Source organism: Heterocephalus glaber, unplaced genomic scaffold (assembly GCF_053883595.1).
Source record: "Heterocephalus glaber isolate CG9 unplaced genomic scaffold, H.glaber_assembly_v1.0 deba00000621, whole genome shotgun sequence".
Classification (NCBI taxonomy): domain Eukaryota; kingdom Metazoa; phylum Chordata; class Mammalia; order Rodentia; family Bathyergidae; genus Heterocephalus; species Heterocephalus glaber.
This window is the reverse complement of record NW_028258153.1, coordinates 6,604,822-6,615,509: the sequence shown is the minus strand read 5'-3', so window position 1 is coordinate 6,615,509 and position 10,688 is coordinate 6,604,822. Positions and strand designations below refer to the sequence as shown.

The 10,688-nt window shown below is 40.9% G+C and overlaps 1 pseudogene; it reads right to left on the bottom strand.

Annotated features, from left to right (window-relative positions):
• Positions 1-6,905: 6,905 nt before the first annotated feature.
• LOC101699537 (transmembrane 9 superfamily member 2 pseudogene) lies at positions 6,906-9,029 on the bottom strand (annotated as a pseudogene).
• Between the last annotated feature and the right edge of the window lie 1,659 nt (positions 9,030-10,688).

Here is a 10,688-nt window from a genome sequence, read left to right as displayed (position 1 = left end):
AGGAGATGGCCAGCACCAAGAAAGGGATTCTAGGGGGTGGGGGATAAGAGGTTGAGGAACAGGGGCTCCCAGAAGGTGAGGACCCTGGGGAGACAGGTAGGCAGTAGCCCTATGCAGCTAGAAGGGCCTGACCTACTAGTGGTAAGAAGATGGGGTGAATGCACCTCTGGGAAGAGGTTGAGGGGAACCAGCAGTCCAGGACAACAGCAGGGGAGGAGAGGGCAAAGGGAGAGGACAGCTTTGAGGACATTCCCCTTAAAGAACCTCTAGCTGGGTGTGGTGGTGGACACCTGTAATCCCAGCACTCAGTAGGCTAAGGCAGGAGGATCACAGAGAGTTTAAACCCAGCCTGGGTGGGCTACATAGTGAGTCCAAGGTCAGTCTGAAATACATAGAGACCCTGTCTCAATCCCCCACCTTGCCCAGAAAAGAGCATCTGGATTACAATTTACTACTTTTAAACTTTGTTCTAATCATCAAAATGATTCTGCCAAATTTTACATACTTCATATTATGACACCAATAGGGTTTGCCATTTCTTTTTTTAGATATTCCTTGAACCCTATATATTTTAATGAACAGTTTTACTGGGATATGATTCACATAATGATATAGGAGACAGGGTGTGGCAAAGCTGGCTGGGGAAATGAGTGGGACCTGTCGATCACAAGATCCCAGGGCAATGCGAGGACCCCTTATGTGGAACTACTCGAAAGCTCCCAGCAGATGTGGATGGCATAAAAAGGACTGGCCATGACAGAAAGCCACTATCCTGAGTGACTCTGCAGGGTATCCTGTGCCATGTTTTTGTCTTTGTTCAGCCCAAGTTTGCTCTGCAGAGCTGGTTTCTTTCATACCCTTTTACCTCGCACTTTTCAAATAAACTTTTTGGCACCATTATTGGTTTGTCTCATCCAATTCTTTGTTCAAGTCAAGAAGAACCTGGAATACTTTTGATTGACAAGCCATTTCTAAAGGAACTACCCTATAAAAGTAACACAAAATTCATTCTTTTAAACCATTCAGTTCAGTGGTTTTTAGTACCTATAACTTTGTGGTCATCACCACAATCTAATTTTAGAATATTTCCCTTATCCTAAAAAGAAAGCCCATGCCCACCTGACGTCACTCCCTGCTTCCACACCCCATAGCACGCAACCACTAATGACTTTCTGTCCACAGATTTGCCTATTCTGGACAGTTAAGGTATATCTGAAATGGAGCCCCTAAAGTCTCAGGTGTTGCTCATTGAATACACCAGCAGCTTGGGAGCTTTTTGTGTGATTTCTTTGCCTGCAGATCTGGACCTACAGGCAAGCAACCATGTCAAAAGGACCTGCAGTTGGTATTGACCTTGGTACCACTACTCCTGTGTGGGTATCTTCCAGCATGGAAAAGTGGAGATAATCATCAGTGATCAGGGAAAATGAACCACCCCAAGTTACATCGCTTTCACTGACACCAAATGACCGATTTGAGATAGGAGATGCTCCAAAAAATCAAGTTGAAATGAATTCCACCAAGTTTTTGATGCCAAGCATATGATTGGACGTAGATTTGATAATGCTGTTGTCCAGGCTGATATGAAGCATTGGCCCTTCATGGTGGTGAACGATGCAGGCAGGTCCAGGGTTCAAGCAGAATACAAAGGAGAGACAAAGAGCTTCTATCTAGAGGAGGTATCTTCTGTGGTGCTGACAAAGATGAGGGAAATTGCAGAAGCTTATCTTTTTTTTTTTTTTTTGTAGTGGGGATCGAACTCAGGACCTTGCACTTTTGAGGCAGATGCAGCACCACTGAGCTAAATCCCCAACCCCACAGAATCTTAGCTTGAGAAGACTGTTACCAGTGCTGTGGTTACTGTGCCAGCTTACTTTAATAACTCTCAGCATCAGGCTACCAAAGATGCTGGAACCATTGCTGGTCTTAATGTACTTAAAATTATCAATGAACCAAAAACTGCTGCTATTACTTCAGGCTTAGACAAAAAGGTTGAAGCTGAAAATGTGCTGGTTTTTTATTTAGGAGGTGGCACTTTTGATGTGTCAATCCTCACTATTGAAGATGGAATCTTCAAGGTGAAATCTATAGCTGGAGACACCCACTTAGGTGGAGAAGACTTTGACAACCAAATCATCAACCATTTTATTGCCAATTTCAAGTCCAAGAGTTGAATGCCGACCTGTCCCGTGGCACTATGGACCCTGTGGAGAAAGCTCTTTGAGATTCTAAACTGGACAAGTCACAAATCATGGTGGTGGGTGGTTCTATCTGTATCCCCAAGATCTAGAAGCTTCTACAAGACTTCTTCAATGGAAAGAATTGAATAAGAGATCAACCCTGATATGGCTGTTGCTTATGATACAACTGTTCAGGCAGCCATTCTGTCTGGAGACAAGTCTGAAAATGTTCAAGATTTGCTGCTCTTGGATATCATTCCTCTTTCTCTTGGTATTGAAAATGGTGGTGGAGTCATGACAGTCCTCATCAAGTGCAATACTACCATTCCTACCAAGAACATACAGACCTTCACTACCTACTCTGACAACCAGCCCCATGTGCTTATTCAGGTATATGAAGGTAAGTGTGCCATGACTAAGAATAACAACCTGCTTGGCAAGTTTGAACTCACAGGCATACCTCCTGCACCCCATGGTGTTCCTCAGATTGAAGTCACTTTTGATATTGATGCAATGGCATTCTCACTGTCTCTGCTGTTGACAAGAGAACAAGATTACCATCACTAATGACGTGGGCCATTTGAGCAAGGAGGACATAGAGCGTATGGTCCAGGAAGCAGAGAAGTACAAAGCTGAAGATGAGGGACCGAGGATTTAGCTCAGTGGTTCTGCCACCTGCCTCACAAGCAGAAGGACCCAAGTTCGATCCCCAGTACCAAAAAAAAAAAAAAGCTGAAGATGAGAAGCAGAGGGACAAGGTGTCCTCCAAGAATTCACTAGAGTCCTATGCTTTCAATATGGAAGCAACTGTTGAAGATGAGAAACTTCAGGGCAAGGTCAATAATGAAGATAAACAGAAGATTATTGACAAGTGTAATGAAATCATCTACTGGCTACATAAGAATCAGACTGCAGAGAAGGAAGAATTTGAACATCCGCAGAAGGAGATGGAGAAAGTCTGCAATCCATCGTTACCAAGCTGTACCAGAGTGCAGGTGATGTGCCTTGAGGAATCCCTGAGGCTTCCCCGGTGGGGAGCTCCTTCCTCTGGTGGTGCTTCCTCAGGGCCCAGCACCGAAGAGATTGATTAAGCCAACGCCAAGTATATATTTAGCATTGTTCCACACAATAAAACATTGAAAGATCTGAATTTGTAGCAAATTCTGTGGCAGTTGTTGAAGTTTAACTGCTATAGTAAAGTACTGGGCATTCTCAATACTTGAATACGGAACACGTGCACAGGGAAACAATAACATCACACTTTATAAGCACCATATGATAAGTGGAAATGCAACGTCTTCAATAAAACTATTTAAAATTGGCACCATTTAAAAAAAAAGTTTCAGGTGTTTAAAGGTAATGGGAGCCAGGTGTAGTGGTGTATGCCTGTAATCCCAGCCCTTAGGAGGCTGAGGCAGGGAATTGCCTCAAGTTTGAGGCCAGCCTGGACTACATAGTGAGTTTGAGGCAAGCCTGAACTACATAACAGCACCTGTCGAAAGAAAGAAAGAAAGAAAGAAAGAAAGAAAGAAAGAAAGAAAGAAAAGAAAAGAAAAGAAAAGAAAAGAAAAGAAAAGAAAAGAAAAGAAAAGAAAAGAAAAAAGAAATGTCCATATCTTAGAGAAAAAAGAAATGTCCATTTCTTCTTCCTGGGACAAAGTACTTAAAGGAAGAGACTTAAAGGAGGAAAGGTTTATTTTGGCTCACTGTTTTAGTCAGTGGGTGGCTGGCTCCATGTATGCGTCACCATGTCCAGCTGAACATTTCATATAATTGGAATCATTCAATTTGTAGTCTTCTTTTTTAAAACTTCATCTAGATATTGAACCAGAGAACACTGAGTTATAATTCCCAGATTTTTTTCTTTTCTTTGTTGTTGTTATTTGTGTTTATATATGTATATATGTATGTATGTATTTGGAGACAAGGTCTTGCTCTGTAGTTCAAGGCTGGTCTTGAGTTCACCATGCATCATAGGTTGGCCTCAAAATCATGATGATCCTCCTGCCTCAGCCTCCTGAGTGCTGGAATTACAGATGTGTTCCACCTCACCTGCCCATCTTTTTTATTTTTTATTTTGAGACAGGGCCTCACTAGGTTACCCCAGGCTGGTCTTGAAAATGTGATCCACCCGCCTCATCCTCCTCAATAGCTGGGATTACAGATATTTGCCACTGTGTAAGGTATAATATGTGTGGATTTATGTTTTCATTCCTCTTGGGAATATACTTGTGAGTGGAACTTCTAACTTTTTGAAGAACTCCCAAACTTTTTTCTAAAGCAACTATAAATGCTTGGTGTGGTGGTCCACACCAGTAATCCCAGCACTGGGAAGGCTGAGACAGTTCCCATTTGATACACCCTTTTTTAACCAGTAGTGAAGCCGTGAGGAAAATATTGTCTCATACAAGATCTCAGAGATATTGATGAGGCAGTGATACCTATTCACCCATTAAGAACAGACCTATATACCCTTTTAGCACATCTCAGGTGACACTAAATCGTTTTCTGTCCTTGATCTCAAAGACATCTTTTCTTTCTATCCCTGTAGGTCCTAGCTCTCAATATTTGTTCACATTTAAATGAGAAGATCCTCAAATAGGACTTCTCCAACAGTCTTCTTAGACTGTCTTGCCTCAGGGCTTTAGGATAGTTTCTACTTGTTTACAAGGAATTTAGCTCAAGGCCCGAGAGAACTAAACTTCAGAAGGGGATGCCTATTACAATACATAGATGACCTCCTCATTTATAGCCCCACTAAGATGCGCTGATATGAACACCACTGAGACTAAATTTTCTAACAAATTGGGGTTATAAGGTGTCCCAACAAAAGGCCCAGATTTCTCAACGAAAGGTGACTTAGCTAAGATTCATCTTTTTTTTTTTTTTTTTTTTTTTTTTTTGGTACCAGGGATCGAACTCGGGTCCTTGCGCTTGCTCAGCAGGCAGCAAAACCACTGAGCTAAATCCCCGGCCCTGCTAAGATACATCTTAACTCCAAGACAAAGACTACTGTCCTCAAAGAGAACAGAGGCAGTCTGCCACCTGGGTCCTCCAGAGTCCAAACAACTACTAAAGGCTTTCTTGAAAACATCAGGCTTCTGCCATAAATAAATACCCCACTTCAGAGTAATAGCCACAACACTATATGAGACAGCTCCAAAGACCAAAAACCAAATCCCTAAAATAGACAATAGCTGCTCAAGAAGCTTTTAAAGCCTTAAAACAGGCCTTAGTGCAGGCCCTAGCATTAGGAATCCCAAATCTAACTAATCCTTTTTCTCTCTTTGTGGCTGGGAGACAAAGAGTAGCCATAAGAATACTAACTCAATGTCTAGGCAGAAATAAAACAAAAATTAAAACCTGACCAGTTACTTAACTTTCCAAAGAACTAGATAGAGTATCACAGGGCTGGCCTAGCTGCCTATGAACTATAGCATTCTTAGTCCAGGAAGCTTCTAAGATTACTTTAAGACAAAAACTCCTAGTTCTAACTCCATATCAAGTTAAGGCTCTATTAACTGAAGAGACACTTGTGGATGACTGGGGAAAGCCTCACTAAATATCAGTGTTCATTAAAAATTCAGATGTAGGGCCAGGGATTTAACTTAGTGGTCCTGCCACCTGCCTCTCAAGTGCAAGGTCCTGAGTTCGATCCCAGTACCAAAAAAAAAATCATATATTTCTCTTCAGTCTTACCCTGTCCTAAACCCAGCCACAATCTTCCCAACCAACCCATAGATAAAACAAGTATAAACAAACATGGCCCAAAATTATACTAGCCGTCCTGATCTTAGGGACCAGCCATTAGGCCATATGACACATGGTTCATTAATGACATCAATTTCATAAAAGAGGACTTTAAGAAGACAGGTTATGCCATAGTTAGCCCCACCCAGGTCATTAAAGCAAAAAGACTTCCCCCTAGGACTTCTACCCAGAAGACAAAACTTGTTGCCCTTACCTTGCCTAGGGGAAGAGGGTATATATATATTTATAGAGTATATGTAATGTATGGAACTTTTTATTTTTGGTACCGGGGATCGAACTCAGGTCCTTGCACTTGCGCAGCAGGAGGTGAAACCACTGAGCTAAATCCCCAGCCCTGAGTATATGTAAAGTATATACTGACTCCAGATATGCCTTTCTGGTTCTACATGCATACGCAGTCATTTAGAAAGAAAAAAGACTTTTGACCAGTCACCAGTCTCCAATCAAACATAGACCAGAGATCTTCAGCCTCCTCGAGATAGTAAATCCCCCACAAGAGAAAATAGTTATCCACTACAAGGGACATCCAGCTTTCACAGACCCTGTCTCCCAGGGCAATTCTAAGTCAGACTTCTCTGCCAAAAAGGCCACTCTCTAATATAGTTCTAGCCCATTAACAGCACTCTACCCATAACCCCTTTCCAAGATTGTGACTTAGAACCAAGATATTGTACCAAAGAGCTTCAAATAATTCATAATGAGGAAAAAACTAAAAAAGGTCAATGGTGATATATAAGACCCTGACTGTTCTTGCCACAAGTATCATAGTCATTAAGTCCCTACATAAAGCCTTCCACCTAGGGCAAAATACCACCACAACTATAACACATAAACTCTTTTTTTTTAATTAAGTACTTTCTTTTTTACTGGACACAATGGGCTTCTTCACTCAACCTTTACCACACAGCATATATTGGTAATAAGCCAAAAGCATGCAAGGGCTGGGGATTTAGCTCAGTGGTTCCGGCACCTGCCTTGCAAGCGCAAGGTCCCAAGTTCAATCCCTGGTACCAAAAAAACAAACAAACAAAAGCATGCAAAGAAGCCAATAGTTCCTGTAAAAGGAAAGAAAATCAAAACCGTTATCATGGTATAATTGAAGTACAGAATTGTATTTGCTGTTCCTGTTATCTGCAGCCTTAGAAAGAAGTAATGAATAGTGTATATTAAGAAATACACTGCAGTGAAACTGCTAGTGAGGAATGAATGCCATTGCCAATGGTAACCATAGGTGGAAATAACAAAGAAGCATAGATGCGTCAGAACATGTAATAACCAAAATGATAAATACCAGAAACAGAAAGCCAAACATGTAATACATCTGGTGTGATTAAATGCTCTTCAGAATGAAGAAAAGCTGTATAAAGATGCAGCTGAATTACAAAATCCCTGATATGATAATACCAGGCAAGGGCTTTGTGTAAAAAGACTGCTCAGGAATCTGACATGGAATCTGATAGGCTCAAACTTGGTTTTCAATGGCATTCTTCCTAAAACCAAAGTATGCACCAATAAGTGTCAAAGGCACAGATATGCAGAACCAAAGAGCCAGTATGGCAACCAGTGTGCCAAAGGAAATAGCCATTGATCCTTCTCCCCAGATGATTAGATTTATTACAGAGAAGTCAGCTGGGCCAGGGATTCAGCTCAGTGGTTTCGCTGCCTGCTGTGCAAGTGCAAGGACTCGAGTTTGAACCCCTGTACCAAAAAAAAAAAAAAAAAAAAAGGAACAAAGAAGTCAGCAAACACCATCCCAGGACAAAAAAATGATGTCAATAAAACATTTTTTTCCACTTCTCACCTCCAAAACACACAGAATCTGGCAGCAATGTAGCCTGCAGGAGTGCCAGACAGCACCCACAGGACCACAGCGTACATCATCAGTCCCCCTCAGTTGGCAGGGGACAAAAACCTCAGGCAGGCAAAAAATAGAATCACAAAAGTCATAATTAAAATCTGTATCACAGATCTTAGCAAGACTGACAGAAGCATCCCTTTTCTTGGAGGACAAAATATGTCACCATGAAATAGTTTCCAGCCAAATTCTTTCTGGGCATCCTCTATAGAATCCATCTGATTGTTTTTGGCAATATCTTTATGCAGTGTCTGCATCATAATCATAGCCACCATTCCAGATAAGAAGATAACCATAATGAGAGAATTCATTATGCTAAACCACTGAATGTGGGTGTGAGACACAGACTCCAGAATATGGTTCCATTTAGATGCCCATCTGATATTTTTGTGTCTCTGGAAACTTATAGACTAAATATAGTCAATTTTGATCTCCCCAGAGGCCTTCTTACTTATCACAATGGGAGGCCCGGACCAGTCTGGTTTATTTATATAAGTATGTTTGAAGCTTTTTGGTTCAAGTTTAGCAGCCATTAATCTTGCTCCTATGGGCCCTGTCTCAACAACATGATAGTATATTTTGATGTCAGCATGGTTGAAGATGTAAAATTATCTCTCTCATGGAATTCTGAATTAATAACACAGGCATCTTTTGCATGGCCTTTATCTATAATGCAACAGCCAATAGGAAATCCAGAACTGCAGAACTTCTGACCATTTTCAGTATCATAACATCAAGTGACAGGCATATTATCCACAATCCAATGATGTTGATAATTCAGTAACATGCTTTTTTCAAGAAATTGAACTTTTGTTTGTCTTCAGGTTTCTCTGTAAGATATGTCTTCATACAAACAAACTTACAGGTTTCCTCTTTATTAAACATAAACTTATATGGTGAAGGTTCAATTCTTCCTCCAAATAATACTTGACCAAGATTTTTAGACGGACATTTTCCTTTTGACGCTTGGCAACAATCAAACATTGTTTATTCATAAGGAAGAACAGATTCCACCAAGTCAAGGCTGTTCACAAATAGTTCTATTTCAGCCTTGCACTAGTCACTCTCCTTTTCTTCTTTGCAGAAGTTGACCAGTGCCAGGCCTGGCAAGTAGATGGTGCTTCCCTAGCACAGGCCTGGGACTGCCCCCAGCAGGAGCAGTGACAGCAGTAACGGCTGTGGCCCTGTGGCCCTGGAGATGACACTGGCAGCCTGGCGCTCATGAAGGCTGCTTTGGGGAAAGAGCAACCAAGCCTAGGGGGTGTAGAAGGGAGAAGGGGCAGGGAGGCTCAGAGACTACAGGAGGCCTCTGGAGGTGAGAGAGCCCAGCCCCACAACAGCTTAGTTCCAGAAGTGCCTAACACATAAACTCTTTATGGGCCTAAAATCCATAATGTTATAACCAAGGTCTATAAGACATATCCTGTCTGTGCCTGCCATATCCCACTGACTCATCCTCCCTCATTACCTAGGAAGGCATGGGTCTTCCTCTTGACAAATAGATTTCACTCATATGCCTAAATATAAGGGATATTCACACCTCCTAGTATACATTAACACTTTTACTGAGTAGATAAAGGCCTTCCCTACCAGGTCAAATCAGGCTCTAGAGGTAATAAAAGTTCTCCTTAAAAAAATAATCTCTAAAAAATAATAATAATATTAATAATAATCTCTAGGTTTAGACTGCCTAGGTCTATCCAGAGTGATAATAGACCCACTTTCACCTCCCAGATCATACAAGGAGTTACCAAGGCACTAAAAATAAATATTATCTCCAAACTGCATAGACATCCCAATCATCAGGAAAGACTGAAAAAGCCAATCAAACCCTCAAACAGGACTTAGCCAAGCTATGTCAAAAAACCCACTGTAAGTAGCTAGATCTACTTCTAATTGCCTTAATGAGACTTTGGATAGCCCCCAAGTCCCAATTTAATCTCAGTCCATTTCAGATATGTTATGAGATGACCTTTGTAGCATCTAATCTACTCAATGACACTAAAACCTCCCAACTCCTTCATCATGTTATTATAGATAGCTAAGGTAGGCAGAAATATTATAGGCAGTTAGACAGGGCTAGACCCTCAAGAAAGTCATGAAAAAAGTAAAAACACATTACAACTGTGGCCAAAGGCACATCTGTTTGAGGCCAGGCCTCAAGATAAGTGGTAACACCTGGTCTAATGAAGTCTAGATAGACATCAGTCACCTTGGTGAATGATCAAAACCCTTGAACTCATCCATTCCTGAAAAGTTCTTTGTTCCCTCCATGTACACTTGCTACGTGACTTGCTTCCTCATTGGATCAATGTTACCTAAGCAATTATACTTATAATCGTATTGGTTGATCATAGGTATAACCCATGTTATACCCATGTGGTTGTACTCTATAAAAATTCCCCTAAAAAGTGAGGTCCTCAGCAACCCACTTTCAGGCCCCCTCTGCCTCTCAGGAGCTGTATCTTTCCCTCTCAATAAATATTTCCTACTCTTAATCTCCATTGTTCCTTAGAATTCGTTCTTCAATTTTGGGGAACACAAACTCAGTGTGTCTGACATCTAATAGGTTGGGAATTATAATATTTTCCCTATATCATTTCCTATATCATATTTGGAGATATCACCAAGATAATTGGACAGAGTTAAGAGTTTGGTTTTGTTTCATGTATTCTAGATTGTGACTTAGGTAATCAAAAATTATCATTTTTGTTTATCAATTCCTTATGCCTTTAATTCTTATGCCTTGTCTCTTTTATGCATTGTCTTTTGTTTAAAATGATGGTAAATTTCAATTGAGGACATGGGAAGATTATGATGGGGTTTTTTTGTTTTGTTTTGTTTTATTTTGTTTTGTTTTTGTACTGGGAATCAAACTCAGG